This window comes from Maniola jurtina, chromosome 12 (assembly GCF_905333055.1).
Source record: "Maniola jurtina chromosome 12, ilManJurt1.1, whole genome shotgun sequence".
Classification (NCBI taxonomy): Eukaryota; Metazoa; Arthropoda; class Insecta; order Lepidoptera; family Nymphalidae; genus Maniola; species Maniola jurtina.
In genome coordinates this window covers 4,046,576-4,062,809 of record NC_060040.1, presented here as the reverse complement: position 1 = coordinate 4,062,809, position 16,234 = coordinate 4,046,576, and the positions used below count along the sequence as shown (strand labels likewise).

The 16,234-nt window shown below is 36.1% G+C and overlaps 1 long non-coding RNA gene across 1 annotated transcript in view; it reads left to right on the top strand.

Annotated features, from left to right (window-relative positions):
• Positions 1-4,990: 4,990 nt before the first annotated feature.
• The window catches only part of LOC123870101, a 303,294-nt gene continuing 292,050 nt past the window's right edge, over positions 4,991-16,234 (top strand). Inside the window, exon 1 of the long non-coding RNA XR_006797008.1 lies at positions 4,991-5,037. This is a non-coding gene — a long non-coding RNA (uncharacterized LOC123870101). The remainder of the gene's footprint in view (positions 5,038-16,234) is intronic.

Sequence of the window (16,234 nt, the reverse complement as noted above, 5' to 3'; positions counted from 1 at the left end):
TAAAATCGTAGATTACTTCGGACACAAAGTGAAGCTATTATTAAAAAGTTGTAAGTACGAGATGACCAACATGACCTAGCTTTGTTTACGAATAGTTCCGTACAAAAGACCCAAATGCTATTTAAAAATAAGCCTCACCAATAAAATAGTCTTTAACACATAGAAAACAAGAGCTATATAGTTTCAAAGGTGAAAAGATGGCTGAAGAAGCGCATTTGAATAATGTAACCTGTCTGAGGATGGGAGACGCAAGATGACTTGGCATAATACCGCACGGAACCTCGCACGGTATGGTATCTATTTTCCTACGATAGAAAATGTGGATATTCTCAATACTTAACTATTGTTCGTAAGATAAAGTTCAAAGCATACAGCCAACATCTACTACCTACCACGTATTTGGTCGATGTCAGCCCGACTATTTTTTTAGTTAGTTTAGATGGGTTTGAAACTAGCCGGCCTTACATCGACTAAATACGACTATTTTTTTAGTTAGTTTAGATGGGTTTGAAACTAGCCGGGCTTACATTGACTAAATACGTGAGTAGGTACAGCTGGTACATTACATACTTAATACACACACACACACACACACACACATTTATTTATTTACACAGCTTATTAGATATTTGAAATGTTAACAATATTACAATGTAGTGCGTTATTTTGGGTCCAATCTGCGTACATAGAGAAATTAATTAAGTATAAGGTGTCGATTTAAGAATAGGAATAGATTAGATAGGATCTAAGATAGGAAAGTACAAAAATTGCTGTGGTTATGTCCACACACATACATCGTTCTATGAATCCATGAATCCTCTGACAGAAGCACGGGGGTACAAATTATTCCTCCCACGTTAGAGTAAGTGCATCTGAATCAATCAAAACACGGTTCGTTCCGGTCTTTATGCGGCCATTACACGCGTTGCGCTTATTGATACCAAGTTTATTGCCTGTGAAATGCTAATGCTATCGTTTGATGAAGATAGCATTGAGTGTAAATATGACTTACGTTTCGGATCGGTAGCCCAAGAGAGTTACGATTCAGTAGCTAAGTTTATGAAAAACAGGTAAGTAAATAGTTATTATTCACTGGCATTTGACACAATACTGAGTGATATATTTTTAGAAAGTTTTAGTTTGTAGACCAAGCTTTTTTTTATACGAAATCATAAGTAAGCCTATAATTTTAATTAAGAATATGTTTATTAATTTATTTTGTTTTTATTATTTTTGTTTATAGTATCTACCTGCTCTTTAACACGTTTTTATTTTGTTATAATCGTAAACTTCACTAAACTAAAGCACTTCAGAAAATCCTCTGACATAAATAGTTCCTAAAATATCGTCTGTCTATGGTCTCTGTTCGGATCTTTCAGACCACAAGTTTGGAATGCCTTTCCTACTGAGAAGAATCAGCAAGAAACTCGGCGGTTGTTCTTTTCAAAGATTTAGGCCGATTTGGTCATGCCAGTCATAGTTAATAGTTATCTTTGTTTATGTATAAATATTATGTGAATTCAAATCATTCAACATTCAACAAGCTAATATACCTACCCGTGAGTTATCTAACTTGAAATTTCAATAGGAAAGATACACGTGTAACGCATTACCCCCCCTTTTAGTGAGATCTTTAACCGTGGAAGCTTACTCCGAACAGTTAAATTGAATTTTGTGTGGCATTATGCATGATAATGGCTGCTTAATACGATAAAACTAATATTTACATACACGTCGTCTTGGGTTTTATTAGTTACTAAATCCATCTAGTAGCAGTAAAAGATAATTATTTTGGTCTGTTTGTTTAGAAAAATACGGACCGAATTGAAAATTTTTTGGAAGTCAATTAATTTGAAACCAATGAAATCTACACATACTCATAGATACATTGTTTTAAATGCAAAATGATGTCTGTCTGATTGTTACCTATTCACAAACGTCTTGAGGAGATTCGGTAAAACAACAGTTTTTTTGGAAAATCGAAAAATTTCCACGGGATTTTGGAAAAACATAAACCGACGCAGATGAAATTGTAAGCGTCAGGCCGTAATTATTTATACAAATTGGTTAATCTTTTTTTTAATAATTTGAATTTAAAATACTTAGATGAAATATTTATATATGACGTAAAAATGAACAAAATTTTGATACTTTGAAATCATTATTTGCTTTCTGTACCTATTACAAAATTGAAATAATGCAAGAAAGGCCATAGTAAAAGGCTGCATGTAGAGTAATACAGATAACCCCTAATGTAAGCTTTTTGGGAGCACTCGACTGTGGATATTAAGGTAGTAGCAGATACATTAATTAAGGAAATAGACTCGTCAACCTCGCTTCTCGGTCGGTAGCGTTTTAATTACTTTAGTGCACTCTTACACCAAGGAATGTTTTGTTGGTTAATCGTAAATTTACATCTTTAAAGCGGCTTTATGAATAGAAATAGCTTTGATAGTTTAATGTTTTAGAGCTTACAATATACTATCTCTCAAAACCACCATGATCCATAGTCATAGTCGCTGATCGTTCGCCCCTACGTTCAAATTCAAATTCAAAATATTTTTATTCAATTAGAATTCTACAAGTTGGGGACAATACGCAGAGAAACTTTCAACTTTTATAAAATAATGAAGGTCCTTCACGCGCTGGCTCTTTCTTAATACAACAAGTAACATAATTAAACCTTTGCAGCATAACATGTGGGTACACATTATTTAACATTGTTATAAGTACTTAATTATACTATTCTATAGCGTCCACACTACTCAAAATTAACTTAATAAAACTCTTACACTGACTGACTGATAAACAACGCACAACCTAAGCCGGCAGGTCTAGAATTATTGAATTTTGCACAGAAATTCTGTACGTAAGCCGTAAGAAAAGATTGTCAAAAAATATTCTCCTTCTTCTTAAATAGAAAATGAAATTTTGCATAGAACTTCTTCTTTTTAACCCCCGACCCAAAAAGAGGGTTGTTATAAGTTTGACGTGTGTATCTGTGTATCTGTTTGTGGCATCGTAGCGCCTAAACGAATGAACCGATTTCAATTTAGTTTTTTTTTGTTTGAAAGGTGGCTTTTTGAAATTAGAAATATGTATATGTGAACATTGGTTTTTAGGGTTATGTTTTAAGTATAAATAAAAATAAGTTTCATGAATAGATTTCAATTTTGAAATTCGCCCTAGTTATACTACGGCTTCACGTGGGTACAATACCTCCTTGAAATCTTTAATCTATTTCAATCTAGATAAAGTTTGCGAGAGTACCCAACTTATGGTTTATTTTCAGTACAACAAAAGAGTAACTTAAAGCTAGAGCATTTCATTAAATTTCTTTTGCGAGTTTTTCGAAATGTTCTCTGGACTCCAGTCTTTGAAAACAATCCCTTTACTGCAAATGCAAGACTCGAATAACAAAGTAACATCTAGAGATCTTCAACAGACACTCCGGTACATCCTTACCAGTTCTGTAGAATCATTGTTCTCGGGGGATTGGTTTGTATTGTCTCATCGATTGAACTTATTTATAGGTGGATAACGTCATACCAATCTTGTTTTGTATGGTACAAGCCATAAGAAATTGCGGTTTTAATACGCTTGTGAGCTTTTAAATTGAATCAAATGTACTAACAATAGGTAATAGGACAATTATCAAATTAATGATTAAATTATCGTATGTGAAATTTATTATCATACAAACTACTATCAGATCGTTCTGGGTCTTTGTTCATAGGCCTAGTCATGAGACGTGGCGCAAAGCAGATCTTTCAATATACATATTTGTAATTTCTATAGTAGTAACTAGATGTTACCTGCGGCTTCAATTTTCCGGAATAAAAGTCTGTCCATCCCAGAATGTGGCTATCTCCGTACCAAATTTCGTCAAAATCTGTTAAACGGACGGGCCTTTAAAAATCCATTGAAAATTCTTTGATTTTCCGGAACGAAAATGTAGCTTATCTCCAACCCTGCCATTATCTTATTACTCTAGCTAACTGCCCCACTGACCTAAGACGTCTTGACACTATGAACCCAGGTAGATCTCTTGGTATACATTATACGCCTATGAACTTGCTTCCGCTTATGACTTATCTCAGCTTCAAAGAAACCATGTACATTTGACTGTGTAATATGTAAGTAGCTATTCGACACATGGCAGGCATGGGTGGGTCCAGAAAAATCTGTAGTGACAAAGAAGTAAAGTGTGTCTTTTGTTTTTGGAACCGTGTATTGACATTGGGAAACCCAGGCAGGTCTCGCGGTAAACACCTGTGAATTCGCTTCCACTTATGACTTGACTCAGCCTCAAAGAAAGCACATAATTGTACATTTGACTGCGTAACATGTGGGTATTCGACACATGGCAGGCATGGGTGGGTCCAGGAAGATTTGTAGGTGACAAGTGAAATAAAGTGTGTCTTTTGTTTTTGGAACCGTGTCTCCGATGCGGTAATAGTGTTGTTGCCCTGAGTTAGAAAATTATCTACATTCATGTTACACGTATGTTACGAATGAAAATAAAGTAGATATAATAGCAGAAACAGTATTATTGGAACCAGTGGGTGTGTCTTTTGAATTAAATAGGAACAAGTGTAAATTAAAAATTTATAACACCCTCGGCAAGCGAAGGTTGCAGTAACTATAAAAGAGCTGATAGCTTTCAAACGGCTGAACCGATTTTTTTTGGATTATAGCTAAGAACACTCTCGATCAAGCCACCTTACAAACAAAAAAACTAAATTAAAATCGGTTCATTAGTTTAGGAGCTACGATACCAGAGATACACAGATACACACGTCAAACTTATAACACCCCTCTTTTTGGTCGGGGGTTAAAAATGCCTAGTAGTAGTGTTTTTTGCTGTTTTATTGTGTGTTTAGATTACTTTGCTGGCCGGGATTATAGTGCACAAGTGTATGCACAACACAAGGAACTCTATTCCTTCACTCTCATATTCCGTTGGGACAGCAAATCCGACACGATTGAAGAAAGTTTAGGCACAGGACTGACGGGCTTACGTGCTCTACAAGGCAAGTCGGTGAACAACACAACTATTCTAACTCCAGATTGGAACTGAGAATTTCTTGGTTCAGTAGACTTATCTGCAATGAGTCGATTTCGATAACAGAAGATTTTCTGCATGGGTCGAGATTGTTGAACAGAAAGTTAAGCCACCGAGAAGAGTCATCATTTCTTGCTGTCTCCAAAGGACAGTTCTTCAACTTGCGATCAAAATCAAGTACTTCTATGTTAGAAGTCGAAATTTGTAGAAGGCAACATAGAATGTTCCAATATGTAATATTGGCACCTTTTATTGTTTTATTGGTATATCTAGTACACTTCTGTAACTAAGCTGCCAGGTCTTACAAAATCCCACGTATACTGTAGCATCTTTAAATCCATAGCTCTCTTCTAATCATTGTAAAAACATCTATGTCTCAAATAGGATTTTTAAAATTAGCGTGGTAACCTCATTTCCTTTTTCGATACATCTGGGATGAGAGTCATCCAAACTCACAAAAAGCTAACAAAAGCTGATACCATTGTTCATTTTTGTGAATTTATTTTCAAATTTGGATGGTTAGCAGCTGGCTGTAGGTTGAGTTATTGGTAAGGATAAGTCGTTTTTCTTCTATAAATTGAACTTAGATACTTAGATGGCGGGGTTTTTTCATCAATTGAACTTTCAGCTTGTCTACTTTGAAAATACGGTTGAAATTGTTGCTGACCTACCTCAGTCGCGACTCTAGTGAACAATATAAACGCAAACATTATAGGGAACAGTTACGCGCATTGACCAATCACACCCATAGTGCGTCCTTTTCACTTCCATACAGTCGTGCAAGAGAGAGCGCCGTATGTTAGCTATACTCAGCGAACAAGGGAGTAGATATGTATAGGTGCGCTCGGTCTGTGCTGACCTTTTGTACATACGCCGCATGTTGCACCATGTTTACGAAAAAAGTGACGATAATTCCTTAACACAATAGCACTATGGCATTCAAAGCATGTTCACGCAAACCTTTGTTTTGATCGTTACCACAGAAATCTTCACATTGTTCCGTTGTAATTCTTAGGACATACGTATTAAAAGCCACATTTCTTCCGCGGGCGTCCGCAAAGTCTCCATCAAAGAAAGCGGCTTACCTGACTCGAGGCAATTTCGCCGTCCACTGGCTCTGGTCAAAGGGAACGTTAAGCTGATGAAAGTCTTTGTACAGCGTCGTGTAATAGTGTTAGGCTACTACGTACAACATCTGAGATACAATCATTGTTTGTGTGAAAATAAAATACTTACGGCGTTTTGTTTTGATGGTAAAAAACCGGCCAAGTGCGACTCGGATTCGCACACGAAGGGTTCCGTACCATCGTACAAGATATAAATCATTGCTAGGAAATCTGCACGCCTGAGAGTTTTGCATAATATTCTCAAAGGTGTGTAAAGTTTTCCGAACCACACTTGGTCAAACCCTTCTCATTTGAAAGGAGACCCGTGCTCAGTAGTGATCCGGGTCGCCTACCTAGGATCAACCTATGTTGATGATGATGACTGTCCCTAAGGCCGATAATATAAAAAAGTAACCCAATTTTTTTTCTTTCACCTAACTAAAGATCTTCGAGTGCTTTATACCATTGCATAATATGGAAATGTCGATACTTTATAGCTGTGAATCTAAATACACAAAAAGCCCTGTAATTGTCGACAATCGTGTTCCCAAATAAGCATTTAATAACGCATTACGACTTGAAATAGAACTGAGGTGATTAGGGACAGGCGCCTTGACCGCTAAATAACATATAATTTGATTTTCTGTGAAAGTTGCCGAGATTAGCTTGGTTGCTATAAAAGTGTTGAATTAAACTGTTTGTGTTTATTAAGTTTTTATGGCTGTCTAGCGGAGAGCCATCATTACAATTTTATTTTTTATATTTATTCCGATACAAGTTAGCCCTTTTCTGCAATTATAAGACGTGATGATGCAGTCAAAGATGGAAGCGGGGCAACCTGGAAGGGGTATTGCAGTTTTTATTAAACCCAATACCCCTTTTCTACACGACATCATCCCGGAACGCTAAATCGCTTGGTGGCATGGTTTTGCTGGTAGGGTGGTAACTAGCCACGGCCGAAGCCTCCGACCAGACCAGAGCAGTGATTTATTTAGCTAGCTGACGCCCGCGACTTCATCCGCGTGGATTTAGATTTTTCAAAATCCCGTAGGAACTTTCGGGATTAATAGTAGCCTATGTGTTAATCCAGGATATAATCTATCTCCATTCCGAATTTCAGACAAACTTTCGCCTTTATAATATTGGTGTGACATCACATTAATCCATGGAATAGATAAGCCCACTAATAAGTTTGTAATAATATAATACTGGCTATAAAACAATTTAACGAAGTTAATGCCTAGTTATTTGATTCGAGTATCTAATCAATAACCGACTCAATGTAAATCCGGTATGAAGACCATCAAGCAGGAGGGTCCACAGTTGAGGCAGTTTTAATTATAACACCCACGATAACAATCTCACCCACCAGGTGTTGGGATGATATCAACAACAATGCGTAATGACTTTCCGATTCTGCGTCTATTAAAACAATTTAGTAGCCCTTTGTTGGGTTGTAGACAAACGAATGTGGCGCCCCGTGGCTAGCCATAATGAGATAAAATGCGGCCCGCTGTAACAAATGAAGCTATCACCAACATGTGGTTGGCAAAAAATATTATGCAGATTTTTGACGATAAATTTTTCTTCAGCGACTACAATGTTCTAAGCCGCTTTTTAGGGTCTCATAATAAAACAAGAAACCCCTCATAACTATATTTGTTATCCATCTGGCTGTCTGTGTGTCCATCTATAAGTTTGTTCGTGTATCACAATCATTAAAAAAATAAATGCATATTAGAGCTGTGCACAGTTAAAGAAACTTGGTATCGCTACATACTCGTAGAAATGTATGATTCTTAAAATTGAAGATATTTGATTTAAATATTTCCGGCCGGTTAATTTAGGATTTTTTTTATAGAGGTGACAAAATGCTTGTTGGTTTAGACTTAGATCGTTAAAAAAAACCGGCCAAGTGCGAGTCAGAGTCGCGCACTGAGGGTTCTGTACTCGGGTATTTTTTCCAACATTTTGTACGATAAAATCAAAAACTATTGTACATAAAATAAATTAAAATCTGTTTTAGGATGTACAGATAAAGCCCTTTCATATTATGATACCCCACTTGGTATATTTATCTTATTTGGAAAATTGAAACACATTTTTTTTTAAGTGATGTAACCACAAATTCGTGGTTTTCAGATTTATGCCTGTACTTGTGCTATAAGACCTACCTACCTACCAAATTTCATGATTCTAGGTCAATGGGAAATACCCTATAGGTTTCTTGACAGACAGACAGACAAGAAAGTGATCCTATAAGGGTTCCGTTTTTCCTTTTGAGGTACGGAACTCTAAAAAGTAGGTAAATCTACCTTATGCTTAGGTATGGTCACTGTTTTTTTAAATAGTTTTACACGGTCAGCGACGGAATCGCAACTACGCGATCTCTTTACGACTTTATTGCTATACCGCAGAGATATACTCGTACATACTATAACCATATCGTCGCAAAAAGTCGCTGGGGGTTATGACCCTTAACAATTAAGATGTTTTCGAAAGTTTGAACAGAGTTGCGTCGTTAAAACAATATGTAAATGTAAACAAGCCGGAATAACAATGTCCTAAAGTAAACAATGACTGGCCAAGCGCCATTGGTATTAAAAATAACCGTGGCTTAAGTTGCTACTTCAGTTACTTAACCCTCCACTGCGGTAGGCAGAGAATTTAAGCTTTACTTTGTTTAAAATATTATGAGCTGTGATCAGCTAGAAGTTAACGTAGGTAGAAAAATGTATTTTTCAATTATATTAGACCGCGTGGACTACACAAATTGCAAACCTCATTTTAAGGGGACGGTATATTCCAGGTATAATTTCAAATCTAGAGATGGCGATACACATTGTATCGGCATCTCTCTTAGACGCCCCTGAACCGGTTGCGCATCGCCACAGTGTAGATTATTATTTTCACATCGCTCCTGCATTTAATCATTACGTCACCCCACTTCAGTGTTTACGATGGAGTAAAAAGTCAAGTTATGTATAAGTTTAAAATTCAAAGTTATAGTGATAAAAAATATTTATTATGAAATAATTAAAAATTTATTTAAAAAAATTAATCTGTAGGTATCATCAGAATCGATTACATTCGACTTCGCTGGGTTACTTTATTGTAATATATAACATTGCGTATCTATAAAAAATATGTGTACAAGTTAAATATTGTTTTATATACTACTAGAGGATCCCTGCGGCTTCGCCTGCGTTGATTTCGGTTTTTTTGAATCCCGTAGGAACTCTTCATTTTTCCGGGATAAAAAGTAGCCTATGTCCTTCTCCGGGATGTATCCCAAGTCTGTACCAAATTTCATTAAAATCGGTTCAGTGGTTGGGCCGTGAAAACGTAGCAGACAGACAGACACACTTTCGCATTTATAATATTTAATGCACACTGTTGCCAAGTTACTATCATTAGTTAGTAAACAGTCACTGATAAAAAAAAAAAAACAATATTATAATGTACTTTTATTGTTTTGTCAACAACGAGAAATAATGAATGAGATCTATTTACAATCATGCTAATAGGTGTCTTTTTCAACCTGTATGCTTATTATAGTAGGAGATTTAACATTTCACCAACTTTCATAGAATGAGATCACACACACACAGTAACATTAAATTAAAATGGGCCTAAATAACCTTGACTTAAGGTCCTAAATTCAATTACACCGATTTTAATTTCTGGTTCTGTCTGACTGGCTATACATGAATGGATTAATTTGAGCTATAAAACAAGGCGGTTAAGGTCTATTTTACGTTAACGTTCTCATTATAAACCCCTATCTGCCAGTTTTGGTCATTACTATGGTGACCATTACATTTGGCCTTGAAAGAAGATACTTCACATGGATAAAAGATTATAGCATGGACAAGTCCAAGTTTCTGAAATTTTCACTTATTGATAATGATAATACTGTCATTCCTAATTACTTACATTTATAGGTAAATCTTATATTTTCTATATCTTATTGCTATTATAGATGCTGAGATTATAGAAATTACACTCAACTGAAATTCAATGAAAATATAGTTAGCACGGACATTACACAAGTAACTATTTATTGCATTTCACTAATTACCGAGATCGTAAAATCCTATTTTTTCATATTATCAAAACGTTTACAGTAAAAAAATATCACACGCGCTAGGCGTGCAAAAACACCTGAAAGAGATTATATGCACCTGCAGCCATAACAGGATAACATTATAATATATTTCGTGTTGTATAAAAAGCTGTTTTGTTTATAATCCTTGTTTTTGTTTATTCAATATGGTTACAGTCAAACCGGCCCGCTCGGAGCTAATAGCCATAAAAGTTAACTAATTAGGTGAAATATTCCAAAAGAGCATAAGTAGGTATGTACACATTCAATACGCTAACTTAACTGTTTACGTTAAGGTTCAAAGTCAAAGCGCTGGAGAAATGTTTTTATATGATACTGAACAAAGTCAAGACAGAGATTAAAATATTTTATAGCTTTTTTGTTATATTCAGATTCGGGCCATTGATTCAAATTTTAAATTTGTAGTAATTATTTTCTCTAATTCAGAAGCTGAGCTCTTTTTCTGGATGCCTCTCATTAGGCATCCAGAAAAAGAGGTCATTACCTTTTCGCTAAAAGACAATTTTACGTTGACTGACATGAAAGCAAAGTGCCTAGTAAGCCAATAGACAATTCAGCTAGATGACATCAAAGCAGATTACCCAGTCAGCAGAGAGTCAACTTAGCTGTACGCCATAAAAACAGAATGCACAAGTAGCAAAACGTCTGGAAATGTGAATAGTCTGTATGATTAGAACACCTCATTAGCCAGACGTCAAATTACATAGTTGGATGACATAAACGCTGAATGAGATAGTATCTAAAACGTCTGGAAAAGTAAATAGTCTAAATGGTCTGTTGCTTGCTCCTTTTTTAATTTTTAACCAACTTCCAAAAAGAAGGTGGTTCTCAATTCAGCCTGTTTTTTTACCCCATTGCGGCAAAGCCTAAAGGAAGAGTTATGATTTTAGCAGTCTGTATATGTATGTGTGTGTGTTTGTATCCAGATTCTGTGTGTTCCACCGTAGCGCCGAAACTACTGGGCTGATTTTGATGAATGAGGTGTAAATCCGGGTAACATAGGCTACATTTTATACGAAAAAAATTGACCTAACGGATGTAATATGAAAAAAAGTGGGGGTGAAAAGGTACTACCACTAACTAACAATTGTGCCAGGACTGGTCCTGATGGGATTTTGAAGTTTGAAAAGGTGCAGTTGGTTCTCTATATAACGTAGACCCGCACTAAGACAGGATTTTGAGAAATTTGATCTGTAAATTGACCAAATTATCATACAACAATACTACTTCTCACGAACCTATAAAAGCTACAAACAAACGATTTCAGTAGTTACATTTTATTACTGTTCTTACCTTTCGATTCAAAACAAGAAAAATTGATACACTGATTTGGCATTCCAAAACGAAGCAACTCTCGTCCTAATAACAATTTAATGTATACTTTAAGAATAACTACATAAGGTAAGTTTTACAACGAATATTTTAACATCGATATTTTAATGTTAGTATACGTGAGTGAGAACACAAAAGCCACAAAGATCCTTTGTATTGACAAAGGCAAACACAATAGGATCTTTCATTTCTTGTAAATTGAACTAGTTTTATGAGAAAAAGTATTAAGTACGTATGAAATTTTGTTTTGCACATTTTCAACTTTTAAGCTGTGACAATAAGGTCTAAGTTGAAGGAATATTTAATAGTATGATTATTTTTTTGATCTATAAAACATTTATGACACTGCAATTTTTAGTCAAACTTATTATTGACTACTTAGTGACGTATATACATAAAAAAACCAGCCAAGTGCGAGTCAGACTCGCGCACCAAGTTTCCGTATCCGTACTCAGGTATTTTTCCGACATTTTGCAAGATAAATCAAAAACTATTATGCTTAAAAATAAATTAAAATCAGTTTTAGAATGTTCAGGTAAAACCCTTTTATATGATACCCCACTTGGTATAGTTATCTTACTTTGAAAATTGAAACACATTGTTTTTTAATGAACCCATAAATTCATGGTTTTTGCCAATTTTCATGATTCTAGGTCAACGGGAAGTACCCTATAGGTTTTCCTGACAGACACAACACACATGGACAAAACAGACTGACAGGCGGACAGATAGACAGACATACAGTTAGATAGACAGACAAACAGACAGCAAATTGATCCTATAAGCGTTCCGCTTTTCTTTTTGAGGTACGGAACCCTAATAAATGATATCATTGCATAGCAAGTGAAGAAACTAAAAATTATAACACCTTGGATAAACATCTCGGACTTGAAAGTGGATGTCATTTTCATAATAATCATGATCATCATCATCATCATTATGAGCCCGTGGATGTCCACTGTTGGACATGGGCCTTCCCTAAAGAGCGCCAGCCGCTTTATATCATCAGTCCATCGTGCTGGAGGACGTCCTACACTACGCTTGCTTATACGCGGTCTCCTCTCATCCTATTTTCATAATAATTAGTACTTTCCCCTAAAAACCTTTAAATTGATATCAATAAAGTTTTTTTTCCATCTTATCTTCTAATACTTATGCATTTTACAAGTTTGGTTTTTGATCTTTGAGCTACCGGGATAGAGCACTCAGATTAATTAATTTTTATTTTCAAATTATAAGTCCTGGTCTATAAAGACCTAATATTAGCTTCACTACACTGCAATGTACTGTTTACTGCATTCTTTTTAAAATAATTACTTTTTTAATGTAATAAATGCACAATATAAACTTATCTTAAAATCTAGAAAAATCCTAAATAAAAATACTTTATAACATAGTACTGAATTTACTACTCTATGGCATTCTGTACAATTACAGTATGACAAAATGCTTATGAAACCCGAAACAGGTCCTGCCGCGCTGAGGCGACGGGTATGACTGACAAGATAACGTAATTACGGCCCATAAGACTCAACAATAGGGTCGAAAATTCTTTGTACTCGCTCTGTACGCGATTTGAAGAGAATAAGCGAGGAAGCGTGAAATCAAATAATTTAGAATATAATTTGAAATATAGCACTTACTGTGAAATGATCGGACCGAATTATTTATTTGATTGTTTTACACCTATGGTGAAAGTTACGTCTTTAAGAGCTTTGTCATTAAAGAGAAAAACCCAAAAGTCTAAGGTTTTAGACCAAACTTCTGATTTTTTTTCTATCGAGGAAAGTTTGTCCAATCATGTTTTAATCGGACCAAATCCAAGGGGATATAATGAAAAATATTATATATTAATTTCAAATTTTTCGATCCATGCGTTCCTAACTTAATTCCATTTTAGTAAACTTTAGTATCGACGAAAACGGAGACCGCCGCGTTAACTCCTTAGAGGTTTAACTTTCAAAAATCCTTTATAAGCCGATGTCTACGTCATAATAGCTATCTGCATGCCAATTTCAGCCCATCCGTCCACTAATTTGAGCTGTGCGTAACAGACCAGTCAGTCAGTCAGCTTCTCCTTTTGTATAATTAGATTTTAGATATACCTACCATGTATACCTGGAGGATACACAATCCAGTAAGGTAGGTCCAATTTCGAGAAAGAGGTTAGTCGTTGAATCCAGGTCAGCTGACCAGCGTCGAAAAGCTTCGACTGATGTCTTCTCGTCCAAAATTTCTCAATGGTCCGAAGATCAACGTTTTCGAACATTGCGTGTTGCCAGTAATGAGTGATGACATAATATGGATTTGAGGTATGGTGACTAGCTGTAGGCATAAGAAAGCTTAGAACTAAGCGGGCAATGGAGATTCGAGAGCTCTAGGTACTCGGAGATTCTCTACGTCATCAAATCAGAAATTATCTGTCTCGTGGGAAGCTTCGGCCGTGGCCAATTACCACTCTACCGTCAAAGCTGTGCCGCCAAGCGATTTAGCGTTCCGGTATGATGCCGTGTAGGAAACAGGCTAACTCGCTTCCATCTTAGACTGCATCATCACTTACCACCAGGTGAGATGTAGTCAAGGGCTAACTTGTATGAGGAGATCTGTAGGAGAATCAGAGCAACCGACACAATACAACGAATTGCGAAGCTGAAACACATGAGCAGAGCTGAAGTACCAATGCGCTAGCACATACTTAAAACGTAAACATAAAAATGCTAGTCATGAAATATTAGAAAGGATTACTTATACTTAGCGCCCACACACAGCGGCGGTTCGTGCTCAAATAAAAAACGCAACAAAAGGAAATTAAAAACAATTCGCTGCACTAGGAAAACGTCACGTTTTGGTTACAGAAAAGAATAAAGAAACAGTTTTCTCATTGCCGTGGAATTATTTCACTTGAATTCATCATCATCATCATCAGCCTGTGGAAGTCCACTGTTGGACATAGGCCTTCCCTAAAGAGCGCCACCACACTCGGTCCTCAGCCTTCCTCATCCAGCCACTTCCCGCCAGCCCGCTTTATATCCTCGGTCCATCGTGCGGTTGAATTCATACGGTTTTTCAAATTCTATTTTCTAAAACAAACTTGCGCTTGACTAATTTTATCCAAGCCATTTTCAATTTTGGGGTTTTAGGCGTTATGTTTCTTAGCTGGTATTTTGTGTAAGTAATCAATATTTCGCTATCGCAAAAACACAATTTTATTTTCGCTATTGTGTTTTGGCGTTGTGCGTTTGGACTCTAGAGACGGTAGGTAGTTACTATCCGTTTTAACAGGGCTCTGTCCGTCACTCGCTTCATACAATCGTAGTTCCAATTTAATTTGAATATTAAGCAACCAAAGTCCATGAAATTTTGCAGAGATATTCTAGAAACTAATATCTGTGTCTGTGGTGTTTTAGATATTTCTAAAAATATGTAGTTTTAAAATTACAGGGGCTCAAAGATTTGTATGTAAATTTTTAAGACCGCGTAACTTTGAAACCGAATATTTTAACAGAACTCTGGAAAACCACAGACATAGATATTAGTTTCTAGAATATCTCTGTAAAATTTCATGGACTTTGGTTGCTTAATATTCAAATGAAATTGGAACTACGTTTGTATGAAGCGACTGACGGAGAGAGCCCTCTTAAATGTCAAGACTACCAGCAAGTTACTTTGTAATTTTGTATTCAGGACTATTTGTTATTTGTAACTTTGTATACCAGAATGCTAAGCATCCACATACACTCAATGAAACAACAACGCGGAATGTGAATGAAAACAATTAGCTAGACAAGAAAAACGTCACGCAAACGCCCCGTTTTGATTGCGGAAAAGAATCCAGAAACAGTTTTTCTCATTACTGCGGTATTTTGCACTTGAAAACAGTTGCAACTCAAATGAAAAAAATTGTTTGCGTTGCTGTTAAGGCGCGTGTAGACTATACATAACTATAAAACCATGGACCTATATAATCCTATTAATATTATAAACGCGAAAGTTTGTATGTATGCATATATGTTACTCTTTCACGCAAAAACTACTTGACAGATTTGGCTGTGGAATAGAGATAGATTATACATAGGCCACTTTTTATCCTGGAAAAACAATGAATTCCCATGGGATTTTTAAAAACCTATATCCACGGGAACGAAGTCGCGGGCATCAGCTAGTGCTTACTAAAGTTCATCTCTTATAATAATTATTATTTATTATTGAAACATCATCATCATCATCATTGCCGGCCCACTACTGTGTACGGGTCTCTTCTCCGAACTACCACGCTGGCTCAGTGCAGATGGGCAGATTTCACACATCTTTGACAATATTATGGACACCCGCAGGTCTCCTCACAATGTTTTTCTTCGCCGTTAAATTGCTTAAAACGCATATAACTCCAAAAAGTTAGAAAAACGTGCCCGGGATCGAACCCCCGACCACTCGAGTCTCGAATAGAAGGCCGACGTCTTCACTAGACTATCACCACTCACCATGACACAGTATAACCGTGTGGTATAGCCATAAAACAAGAATTCAGACTTACAGGGGAATGTAAACAAAGTTCTATATCTTGTTGTGATTCTTACATCAATGGTCGCGGTCCAAGGTTCAAGG